This window comes from Protopterus annectens, chromosome 1.part0, assembly GCF_019279795.1.
Source record: "Protopterus annectens isolate FY-2018-M chromosome 1.part0, PAN1.0, whole genome shotgun sequence".
Lineage (NCBI taxonomy): Eukaryota > Metazoa > Chordata > Ceratodontiformes > Protopteridae > Protopterus > Protopterus annectens.
Window position 1 is genome coordinate 1,680,825,299 of NC_056725.1, and position 13,105 is coordinate 1,680,838,403.

A 13,105-nucleotide genomic window follows, 5' to 3' on the forward strand; every position below is an offset into this window, starting at 1 on the left:
AAGTCTCTGAGACAGGAATCTGTCCCTCCAGCATGTTCTGCTTATTGTGGTGACAAGGTTTAGGTCCCTAGAGCGTGCAGCTCGGAGGGATTGGGATTTCTTTACATGGAGCATGTCCAACAGCTCTGGGTTTGACATAGCTTTATATGTTAGGCAGAGATTGCCTCTGAGTAGGTGATATGCGACATAGTAAAGCTGTAGTTTTTTTAGACGGTCTGCGTAGGGCATCTGTTTGAGGCCAGTAATCCTCATTGTGAGGTATTTCTATGGCCTTTCCAGTTGTTGTAGATGTCTTGTGAGGTACATACCAAATGGGGTGTTGTACTCTATAATGGGTCTAATGAATAATGAGTAGAGGGGAACAATGACCTCTTTTTTTCCTGGATGAGAAACCTTTTGTGATAAGCTGTGCTACATAGAAGGATTTCTTCACTACTGTGGCGATGTGATTATCAAAGGAGAGACTACTGTCCACCTGTGTCCCAAGGTCTCTTAACACACTTTCGGTGTTAAGTAGACTACCGCCTATGTGGTAGTTCATAGGTACAGAGTTTTTACCAAAGGGGATGACAATGCACTTTTTTGCATTGAGCTTCAGGCCATGACTTTGACACCAGGCATCTGTCTCAGTGAGGCCCTCTTGTAGGATGTCCACATCATTAGGAGATTTGATTATGGCTCTTAGTTTGCAGTCATCTGCGGACTTTGTTAGCCAAAGACCTTCTGTGTTAGCCTGTACCTCAGAGAAGTAGATACCAAACAGGAGAGGATGTAGGCCTGAACCCTGTGGTACTCCATTTGTCACTGGTCTGAAGTTGGATTTAGAGTCTGCTACTTTCACAGTGTAGGTTCGGTCAGTGAGCCAGCTTGCAACCCATCTTGTGGCATAGGGATTTATACCTAGTTTAGTGAGTTTGTCTATAATTCCAGAGTGGGGGATGGTGTTGAAAGCCTTGGTGAGATCTAGATAGGCTGTGTGTACCACCTTACCCTCATCTACAGCTTTGGTGATCACTTCAAAGAAGTCTGTCTGCCTTTTACAAACTCGAACTGGGTAGGGTCCAGAGTTTGGAGATTACCAATGTTATTGTTTATAAGTTCCATGATGATACGCTCCATAGCCTTGCAGACCAGGCTCGTCAGGCTAATGGGGCAGTAGTTCCTGGGGTCCGTGGTGGCTCCCCCTTTGTGGAGTGGGATAACTGCCGCTGTGCGCCATTCAGTGGGCACAAAGCCTGAGGTGAGGCTGTGATTGAACATGGTACTTAGGTTGGGTGCCAGTTCATTCTGTAGTTCGTGTAGAACGCAGCCTGGGATGTTGTCAGGTCCCATGGATGCTGTGTTCTTGGCTTTGGAGAGTGTGTTTTTTACTTGTGTAGCCGTGATTACAGGTACTTTGCATTCTTCCGCTATAGAGATGGGCCTTTTAGGGGATGAGAGAGGGGTAAAGTTAGCACTTAACCTATCTGCCAGGATATTGGCAATATCAGTTGGTTCTGTATATTTAGTGCCATTGTGCTGTAACTCAGAGCAGATCTGAGTGTTGCCATTGAGATTCTTGACATAGCTATAGAATGCTTTGTGGTTGTCTTTAGAATCAGTGGCGATTTTGTTTTCCTAACTAGCTTTGGAGGACTTTATGAGGGATCTCAGCTTCTTACTGAGGCTGACCACGGAGTTCCTCCAATCATGGGATTTTACTCTCTTTTTGCAACAGTTTCTTTCTTCTGTTGTAGAGTTTGTTTATAGCAGGGGACCACCAGATTGGCTTCCTTTTTTTGGAGGATAGCATCTTGATTCTGTTAGGGATTACACGATACATGCACTCGTGTAAGTGCTTATAAAGTGCAATTGTATAGGATTCCACAGTCGTATCTCTTTTGTCCGTCAGCATGGGTGTTGTGAAGTTTGCCACTTCTGTCTTAAGAAGCGTGAAGTTGGCTTTGGAGAAATTTTTTTAGGTGGTTTCCCTAATGGGGGTTGGGACTGGGATGTGGATGTCTAGAGTGATTTGCTTGTGGTTGGATCTGACCAACGAGGAATTGACCTCTGGTGTGGAACACCGGTTGCCCATATTGATAATGACCAGGTCTAGGATATTGCTGCCCCTGGTAGGGGTGTGGATAAGTTGATCCAAGGCATTGGAATTTATGAATTCCAGAAAACGTTGAGCACAAGAGTTGGTCCATGAGTAGTTTTCCCAGTTAATGGTGGGGTAGTTGAAATTGCCCATTATTAGGGTGTTAGGTTGTACCCTAATATTTTCCAGTATATCAAGAAATGGAGTGGGAATCCTGGGGCAAGGTGGGGGATCTGTAGCAAGCTACAATTTGCATTGCGGTCTTGCTCAGAGTTAGTTGTACTTGGATAATCTCAGATGCATTATGCTGAGCAACTAGCCTGGAAGTGTGGATATCTTTAATGAATATAGTACAGTCTCTTCATGTGTGAAACTTGGGCACTTGGATTAAAAAAAACAGTTCTCTTCAAAGTATCATTGTGAAATCATGGTTGCTGCACTGTAAGGTGCATATAATAAAGAAAGGTTAGAATATCACCTGCTAGGATGCAGCTGTTTAGCAGGGATCTGTCATAACAGCTATCCCAGGTAGGTTACTACCGCTAGCTGTGAGAAATCATTGGTGTTGTTTATTAGTTGGCACTGAAGAGTGGGAGTGTCAGCTGTTAGGATGCAGCTGTTTAGTAGTGATCTGTCATAATCACTATCACAGTTTACTACTGCCACCTGTGAAAATCCTGTGGAGTTGTTCATTGCCTGGCACAGGGTGGAGCTTTACATTGAGAAAGAAGTTACCCCCCCAAAGGAGTAAGGCTCTAAATGCATCTGCAGACAAATTTTGTCAGGTTGCGACTCTGATAAATATCCTCGACATATCGTAGATTGGTTTTAGAACCAAAAACATAATCTGATGAAACTAGTAAATTTGTAACTGAATATCCAGAGGAGATTGGTTAAGGCAACCAAGAATCAGTTAAAGAAGGTAAAATGTCATGGCCATCTGAGTCTATTTTATAGATGGCTATAAGAACAATGGCTACTACCAACATAATTTTGTATGATAGTTTTTATCAATATGCATTGCATCAGATGGCAGATATTTTAAAAATAATTTTTGAAGGTTTGTTAAATATGTTCTAAATTCATTGATAAACATTGCCATAAGCAGCCCTGACCTCATTTCATTATTGCAGCAGTGAAAACCAAAAACAAGATATTGCACCTTTCATTTGTGTTGTTTACTTGCGTATAAACACAATACGTGTACAGAGATGTTGACTGAAAAAGGGCATTGGTCTTTTGAGCCTAGCTAAAAATTGCAGTTGTTCTACTGTGTGCACTTTATTTCATTGTCCTGTCCAAGGTAGTAACCTTGAACCACTGTGATTGCTTGCAGTATAAAAAAGCCTCCTGCCATGCATTCTTTATACAGTCCAGAGCTCCACCACCCTCTACCTATAGAACTGACCTTCTTCCAGTTGCAACTCATTTCTCTCCCATCTTTCATCTTCAACTTTACCCACCCATTTTCTCCCTAGCAGTGTTGTACATCTGGTATCATCCCTTCCCCTTTTGTTATCTTTTATGGGTGAACACATGCCCAGCTGTTGAAATCTGTATTTTTTTATTCACTTGACAGTATTCATGCCAGACTGTTTGTTTGCTTTCACATGTGCTCTAAAGTCAGTATAGTGGGCTTTTCCATTTGTACCATCTGTCATGGCTCCATTTGTACCATCTCTCATGGCTGTCCTAAAAGTCTTGGTCCCTCATACTTTGGGGACCATCACCCCTTTTGGACTGTCTCAGGCCATATGTGTGCTGTGTTAAGGGTCATGTGCACTGCAGCGGTTGTCGTTTTTTCTAGCCATTCTCACAGTTCGTCAAGCATATCTCATATAGAATGTTTTACTATTCAGTGTCTGAGAAGCAGATGCTTTCTTCCTATGGTTATGACCATCAGATCATAGTCACAGGTCATGATCACCTCTGATGTAACTTGAGATCAAGTCACTGTCTCACCATGTATTGATTGCCATTACCAGGACTTCAGACTTAAAGACCAATTGTCATTACTGTTTATTATCTGGTTGCTAAGGAAGTGGTCAAATGGAAAGGACTTCTTGGAATGCCCATCCAAGGACAGGAATCCTAGGTCAGTAGGTTTATAGATTAGTACTAAGCTAACTGCCATTGTGGGGCCATTTTAACCGTAGCTAATTATCCCAAGTGAGAATTAAATCCTACACTTTGTGTCTGCAAGGTAAACACCTTAACCATCTTGCCAAACTTCCACCCAAAGGAGTGGGCCATCATGGGTAGAGTACAACAGGTAGAATGCAAGGACCCTGAGAACAGGTCTAGGGATGCTATGTCTGGTTCAGCTTCCAAGGTCATTTCATGATTAGTGGCATTCACGCCCTCATGTGGGTTGTCACTGTATATCAAAAGGTCACCAACCAAGTTCTTACCATCTTTTGCATGCCAGATTATGCACAGAAGTGTCTACCCTGCACCTGCTGTTGAGAATTAGATTGAGCTGCATGGCAACTACATTTCCTTTTTCACCTAAGTTAGTGGAAGCCCATAAGACTGTGCTGTCAAATCCTTGGAATGAGTTTCTGGGTCTGAACTTGAACCAGAGGATCTTCTTGCTCATAAGTTATTGGGCATTTGTTGTTGAGAGTCTAGTCACTCCTCACAGGCCCTCCTGCATGCATATTTGGGGCCACAAACCCTTCTCCATCCTTATTTTGGACTTCAGGAGTTTGTTCAACAAATGGCAGTGAGTGACTGAATATGCATGAGCATGATGCAGAGGATGAGAGTTTGTTCAACATATGGTGGTAGGTGGCTAAATGGATGTGTAAGAGAAAGACGCAACAGATTACTTGAATTCAAGCACTAGGCCCACCGCGGGTGTCTTTTTTACTGTATTGCTTTTGGTATGTGCCTTCCTGTCATTTGTTGGGTCTTTTCCATATTTGCCATCAACTGAACATGTAACTTCTGGTACTTCACCTCCATTAACATCTGGGAGTGTTACCAGAGCAGATACTAAAGGTAGGCAACACAGAGTTATCTCTTCTTGTTCACATTTTTCTGCTTTGGCAAAGCCTAAGATGGGTGTTCCTTAACAGATATTGATAAAGGCAGTGGGTCCTCTTCCCCATTTTCCAGCCTGAGAGTCCTCCTTTAGAGAAGCTGCCAAATTAACAAAGCACACAGTTGAATGACCAGTTGTACCTTATTCAACTTTCAAGACATGTCCTAATGTTTATCTGAGAATGAGAAGTAGAGTCTTTAGTTATTCCTGTTATGGATCCTGTCATCGGTAATACATGTTGTGCTGCTTTTAAGTCTGTTGACTCTTGTGTCCTTCCTACAGATGAAGGCCAATCACAATCATCTATTAGCTAGTTTCATCTTCAGATGAGCTACAGTAGGTCAAAATCATTTGCCTTGTGTTTAGCTCACTGTTGGCTCAAAATCCTTATTTGACTGCTGTTCTTCTGAATGGAAGTCCAAGGCAAAAGATAGGTTTGTCAAGAGGGTTTACTGTTCTGCCACTTTGGACTTCAGGTCTGTTAACTAACTTGTCTTACTTCCAGAAAAAGGTGAAAGACCAGGTCTTGGAGAAACTGTGCTCACATTTAGACACTATGGTTAGGGAAGAGTGGAAAGGATCCTGCTTCAAATGTACCCTTCTTTGTAGCCTGCTGCATTGAAAACTGTGGCCATGACTACAGCCATGAGTAACTGATTGTAGCTGGTAGCCTGCCTGAAGCTTTGTCATTCAGTAAAAGCTTCCTAAGATTGCTGTGGATGTCTTTTTCTGGGGTGAGGTCCTTTTTGGTGACCTGTCACAGGAGATCATTTAAGTTCCAAAGGAAATCCCTGAGCATCAGAGGTAGCCATCTAAGTGCTATCTCTCACTCCTCCTTTCAAGTTGTCCAACAAAGTTTAAGTCAGTTTTGATGAAAACAGTCCTGACCTTTTCCCAAGGGCAGAGCATGTAGGAGGTCAGTTCCTGAAGTTTTCTGAGTTTGAGTGCTCTTACCCATGACTGTTGGCTTTGGAAATGCTGCAGAAGCCACATCTTAAAACTGGTTATTCCATTTCCAACCTGTCCTCTTCTGACGGACTGTTGGTGAAGGAGTTATTGCACAAGTTTTAATCCCTCTTGGCTAGGGAGGTCATGGATTTCATCCTGTCATTGGAGCAGAATGTCTTTTGTTCCTGTGCCTAGTTAATTTTCAGTAACACAGTTACAAGTACAATAGGTAGAATGCAAGGAACTTGGAGACCAGGTCTAAAGATGCAGAAGCTCTGAATCCCAGATTACCTGCAGTGAGCATACAAACCCTTGAGCAAAGCATCTGATAAGGGAAGGTATACTGGACTCCAAGTTAAAGTAAGGGAGACACCACCCTAAAAACTGCAGTAGAGGTCCAAGGCAAAAAAATATGAGGAAGGGGAAAATGAAAATCAAGGTTGTCCAAAGTCCCAGAAGACATAACAGAGAATGGGAATGAATCCATATGTGTGAAGTGATTCACATTCCAGTTCTTTAAGTTCTGCAGAGGAAAAAAGGTTTGTTAGTGAACAGTGTCCCGTGCATTGGAAGATGACTGACTTTTCTAAATGCATGGTGACTTCCAGTAACCGAAGTTACAAGAGAGTCTTTACTTCCCCAGTCAGCTCTTTGGCATGTAAGGATAAAGCCCAAACTGTGAACCACATGGCCTGGGATGATTAATGACCCAAGCACTGGAGGAGTCAAAGGAGGAGGTTAGCATTAAATGGCAGATACTAGGTCACCTGTTCTTGGGAAAGGAAGGTTGATGATTTGGCCCACTGCATTGTTGACACCTTACCTAATGAGCAAGGTGCTCAGTAAACAGCATATGGCACAGGTTATGCGCTGCTGGATGTCAGGCAGCATATGGCCAAGGTTGTGCTGTGGTGCACATCATACAGCACATGGCCAGAGTCATGCTCTGGTGTACACTATGCAGCATATAGCCAGGTAGTGCTCTGATACATAGCATACAGCAAGCAGCATATGGTCCTGGTTGTGCTGTGGTGCACATCATAGCCACATAACATAAGCACTCAGGTTACTCCAAGGCAAGTGCAAATATGACTCAGTCATTGTCGATGCTGGTGTGAATGACCAGAGACGTACCTCCCTGGACTACATGAAAAGAGACATAGAGGAGCTCTCTGAGCATGTAGCCCAGGCCGGTATGACCCTGACCTTGAGTAGCATCTTACCCTCACCAAGAATGATGCCACAGTATGAAGACAAGATTATCAATTTCAACAATTGGCTTAAGTATTGGTGTCATTCAAAGGGGATCCAATGCCTGGCAGCCTGGGATGACATGCTCGACAAGCCACAATGCTTCACTAGGGACGGCTTGCACCTGTCACCCCTGGGCTTTCGGATATTGACAAAGGCTCTTGCTACCCCCATAGTGCCTTTTTTTAGGCAAGGCTCAAAAGACAAACCCACCTCCATAAGTATCACAAGGGATAAGAAACTAAGAATAATGCTACTCGACGCCAGAAGTCTAAACCTCAAGATGCACGCACTCAAAACTCTCCTTAGCATGGAGAACATCGATATCTGTGCAGTAACAGAAACCTGGTTCAAGGCTCTCGAGAGCACCCCAGCACTGCCAGGTTATACCACATACCATGCTTTTCGGCCCCAAAACTTGGACCGAACCACAAAAGGAGGGGGAGTATCAATATTCGTCAAAGATACCCACACCTCCAGGTTGGTGGCACAGCACGAAGCATCAGAGACTATCCATGTGCAACTAACAGTGGTTAAAACTGCCTTCCAGTTTATAGCCTGCTACAGACCACCCTCCCAAACCCAGGAACCCCACTCGGCCTTCCTGAGAACACTGGAAAATATGAAGATCTCTCCAAACACCATTATATTGGGTGACACTTCAACTACCCAACCATAGACTGGGAGCATTACTCTAGCTCCAACACCCTAGCCCAAAGGTTCCTAGAATTTATAAACTCAAATGCTATGGAACAACTTGTTACCAGTCCCACAAGAGGGGAAAACATACTGGACCTGATCATCACCAACATGGGGACTCTATGCTCCAGACCTGAAGTGTATCCCTCACTGGTAAGATCAGACCATAAACTAATCTCACTGGATATTCACATCCTGACCCCACCCCATGCCCAGAAAACCACAGTGAAAAACTTCTCTAAAGCAAATTTCACACTCCTCAAAACCGAGGTGGAATCCTTCAAAGCCCCCGGGCCTGTGGATAATACGGCCCAGACCACAAAATCCTTTATAAACGCATTCTATGAACACCTTCAGGAATGCATGGATCATGCAATCCCAAATAAAACCAAGACCCAATCCTCCAAAGGCAGACGTCCTGTCTGGTGGACTCCAGCCATAAACAAACTATACAGTAGAAGGAGGAAGCTACTACATGACAGAGCAAAATCCCAAAAAGGGAAGGCATCTCTGATCAGTATTAGCAAAAAACTACGGGCACTCATAAAATCGTCTTAAGGCCTGCTTCGAGAGAAAAATTGCACAGGACACTGAGGATAATCACAAGGCTTTCTTTAGTTATGTTAGGAACCTGGGTGGGAATTCCCAGATATGCTCAGAATTAGTCGAAAATGACAAAAAATACACCGAACCCACAGACATTGCCAACATCCTAGCTGACAGGTTCAGCGCAAACTTCTCTTCCCCCCTCCCCACCAAAAGGGCTAATATCTATCCCAGCAGAGTGCTGCCCCCCTGACATCTCAGATGCTCAGGTAAGAGCTGCCCTCTCCAAAGCAAGAAACACAGCATCAATGGGACCAGATGGTGTCCCGGGCTGCATCCTACATGAACTCCAAGAAGAGCTAAACCCAAACCTAAAACTACTGTTCAATCTCAGCCTTACCACAGGATATGTACCCAAAGAGTGGCGTACAGCAACAGTGGTCCCTCTCCACAAAGGTGGTGCCTCAACAGATCCTGGAAACTATCGCCCCATAAGTCTCACTAGCTTGATCTGCAAAGCTGTGGAAAGGATCATCATGGACCTTATAAATAAAGATATTGGGGTCCTACAGACACTGGATCCTACCCAGTTCGGCTTTGTTAAGGGCAGATCCTGCCTCTTAAACATGGTCGATTTCTTTGAAACAGTCACCAAGGCCATTGACAAGGTGAAGGTGGTCCACACAGCCTACCTGGACCTCGCAAAAGCCTTCGATACAATACCCCACTCGGGCATTATAGATAAGCTCACCAGCTTAAATATAAACCCCTATGTCACTAGATGGGTTGCAAACTGGCTCAAGGACAGAACCCACATGGTTAGAATAGCTGGAGCCATGTCAGACTCCAAACCAGTTACAAGTGGCGTCCCACAAGGCTCAGTCTTGGGACCTCTCTTGTTCGGTATATATTTCTCGGAGGTACAGGCCAACATGGAAGGACTGTGGCTGACCAAGTTCACAGATGACTGTAAACTGGGCGCCATAATAGACTCTCTAGCTGACACAAGCATCCTCCTAAAGGGCCTCATAGAAACAGACAACTGGTGCCAGAGCCATGGCCTCAAGCTAAACACCAAAAAGTGTATAGTCATCCCCTTTGGCAAAAACAAAGTGCCCACAAATTACCACATAGGTGGTAATCCATTAAGTACAGAAGAATTAATTAGGGACCTGGGGACCCAAGTTGATAGCAATCTCTCATTTGACAACCACGTGGTCAAAGTGGTTAGAAAAACATTTTATATAGCCCACCTAATCATGAAGGGATTCACATCTAGATCAGGGGAGGTCATTGTGCCTCTTTACTCATCCCTCATCAGGCCCATAATTGAGTACAATGCCCCTTTTAGGATGTACCTTACCAGACACCTGCAGCAACTGGAAAGACCCCAAAAGTACCTCACCAAGAGGATCAAGGGGCTCAAACAGATGCCGTATGCTGCCCGGTTAAAGAAACTCCAGGTCTACTCAGTGGCATACCGCCTGCTCAGAGGCGATCTGTGCCTGACGTATAAAGCCATGTCCAACCCGGAATTAATGGACATGCTGCATCTCAGAAAATCCAAATCCCATCGAGCTACGCTCGAGGGACTTAAACCTCAGCACTGAAATAAATAGGACATGCTGGAGGGACAGATTCATAACCCAGAGGCTCCCTTCACTCTGGAATAAAATCCCAGTCCAGGTTAGGCAGAGTCCCTCATTGACTCTCTTCAAGAGGAATCTTGATGAGTGGATGGGAGATCGTAGGTTTACCCCGGGTATCACTTCTGTGTCACTGTTAGACAGAGGCACAGTATACTAACCTCGAAAAAGGGCATAGCAAAATTAATTTAAAATGGGTGGCGAAAGCCATACACACTCTGGCTAGGCTTATAAATGCCCTAGGGCAGATAGCCTAGTATGAACCTATGAACCTATGAACATGGCCAGGGTCGTGCTCTGTTGTATACTATGCAGCATATAGCCAGAGTAGTGCTCTGATGCATAGCATGCAGCATATGGTCCTGGTTGTGCTCTGGTGCACGTCATGCACCACATGGCCAGGGTCATGCTCTGGTGTGCATCATGCAGCATATGGCAAGGATCGTGCTCTGGTGCACAGTATAGCATATGCCTCTGCCTAGCCATATGCTATGCTCTGGTGCACAGCATAACATATGGCTAGGCAGAGGCATAGCTGGTCCAATTAATGCCCTGTGCAGGTCATACCAAGTAGCATCTTACACCCTTCAGCTACTCAAGTGAAGAGTAAAAGAAAACCCTGCTGCAAAACTGCAGAACACCATCTGGCTTCATGCAGTAGGACACTGTCCAATCAGCATGCCCCGAAACCCAGCTCTTCAACTGAAGGAGCAAAAAAAAAAAAAAAAAACTAAAAGGGTTCATGATCTGTTAACTGGTGCTTCCAAACCCAGCCAACCAAATCTTGTTTCTGTGTCACACCCCTGCTCATCCTCATCTGAAGGGCATTTTACAAAAAAAAAATCAATTTTTAAGTACCCGGGGCACCTAAAATGCAGGAGTCAATCAGGTCCCGTTTGTGTGCCCTGCCCCTGAACCTCCTCCTTCAAATTTTACTGCAGGGGTGGGAGATGAAAGAAACAAGTTGTTCTTTTTTTTCTTTTAAAATATAGCAAACTGCTTGCTGTGTTTGTAATATGTTCTTCCTACAGTTAATACCCAGCACAGGGATCTACAGCACACAGGTTCTAGTTTAAAAAAAAAAATTTTTTTTTTTCATTTAATCTGTACTTGCTACATTTGTAGCAAACAGTTGTTACTGTTTAGACCACATATAGAGTGCTACAGTGCACAGGACTGACCATAAATGCAGTACCAGTTTTTAAAAGCTGGTATGCAGTAAAAGTTAACATGATCGGTCTTGAATGGCTGATTATGACCCTAAACACTGTGTACCAGGGGCAGTTGCCCCCTTTGCCCTGCCCTAGCTATGCTACCATATCAAGGTTTGTGCCCTGGTGTGCAGCATGCAACATATAGCTAGGGATGTGTGCTAGTACACAGCCTGCAGCTGATATGGCAAGGGTTGTCAGCTGGTGCACAGCATGTAGCATATGGCCACAGATGTGCACTTGTTTTTTCCAAGACCCATCTGCACAGCAGCCTTCATTGAGCATGCACACTCACAGGGAAGAAGCATTAGGCCCTCACATCTTTAAGCATGCACACCTGTTACCCACAAAGAGGTTATAGCCATAAAATAATAAAAAATAGTGGTTTCCTTAAAGATAGTTGAGGAGTGACTGGCTTTTGCCCAGATGATAGAAGACAAATAAGCATGGTTGTCATGAAGCAGAAATAGAAGTAACAAAGTGCCTTCCCCAGAGATGCTCCATGTCTCAATGATGGGGGCTGTGGTGCTTTGACAAAAGAGCTGCTACCACTTATTGGCTTAGCTAGTCTGTTTGATCTTATCCAGTCTCTGAACCTTCCAGCAAATTTTTCTGAAATATAGGGAACGCTCATGAAACCATTCACTTTGGTCATCTACAACACCTTGTGGAAAGAGTTCTACATTTGGATTATAAGGCTTCTTCCTTTACAGACATTGTCTGTTTTATTTCGGTCTTCTACTTGACCTGGGCTTTGGCTGTTCCTTCATCAAGATCCACACTTTGGATCTGTCAACCTTCTATGCTGTACCGGAATACGAGTCATGACTGAGGATCAACTTATTATACTGTATTTGAAGTGATCCTTCATTTCAGCTTTGAACTTAATGATAGATATGCTGACATATGTTCCATTTGAGTGTGCTGGTTCATGGTCCTTGAATTACATGGCTTGAAAACACTATTATCAATAGCCATCACTTCTTTCAACTGGATTTCAGGATTGCAAACTTTCTGTGTGAATGTCTCACTTTTTTTGCCAAGACTGGGTGTCTCTTAGGATGCGTTCTCATTTTTAGCCAAAGTAAAGTTTAAACTTTTGCTAAACTAGTCCACTTACTTGATAACAGGGTATTGCATATTCTTCATACCATGGATGTTTGCCATCACTTGCAGTTTTCTTAGGGGTGCAGGAACTGGGAAATGGCTCTTCTGTGGCCAACAGAGTGGGTGCTCTGATGGTGTAATAAGCGAGTGGGTGCTCTGATGGTGTAATAAGCGAGTGGGTGCTCTGATGGTGTAATAAGTGAGTGGGTGCTCTGATGGTGTAATAAACCAGTAACAAAGTAGTTTTCAAGTATCCACAATGTGTGGAAGAAAACTTAGAAAGGCATTATGATAGTTAATCTGATTTTGCATTTTTGCAAGCTTAATGAGAAGGGGAAGTTTTTGTGTTCCTGAAGGACAGTGTAAGCTAGTGATAAACATGACCTTTCAGAAAAGGGAGGCATAATGTCTTACAGGTAGTACTCTATCTGCAAATCTTGTAAATATACTACTGAAATAGTTCAAGTTATCTGCCCTCATGTAGAGCTAGAGACAGTCCAGTGAATTTATGTGATCTCACTGTATGTATTGGAGAAGTGTTTATACTTGATGCAGTGGGTATCTCTGGAAT

At 43.8% G+C, this 13,105-nt stretch overlaps 1 protein-coding gene across 1 annotated transcript in view; it reads left to right on the forward strand.

Moving 5' to 3' along the window:
* LOC122799481 (glycoprotein endo-alpha-1,2-mannosidase-like) overlaps positions 1-13,105 on the forward strand; it is a 230,850-nt gene that overhangs the window by 153,417 nt on the left and 64,328 nt on the right. The window lies entirely within an intron of this gene.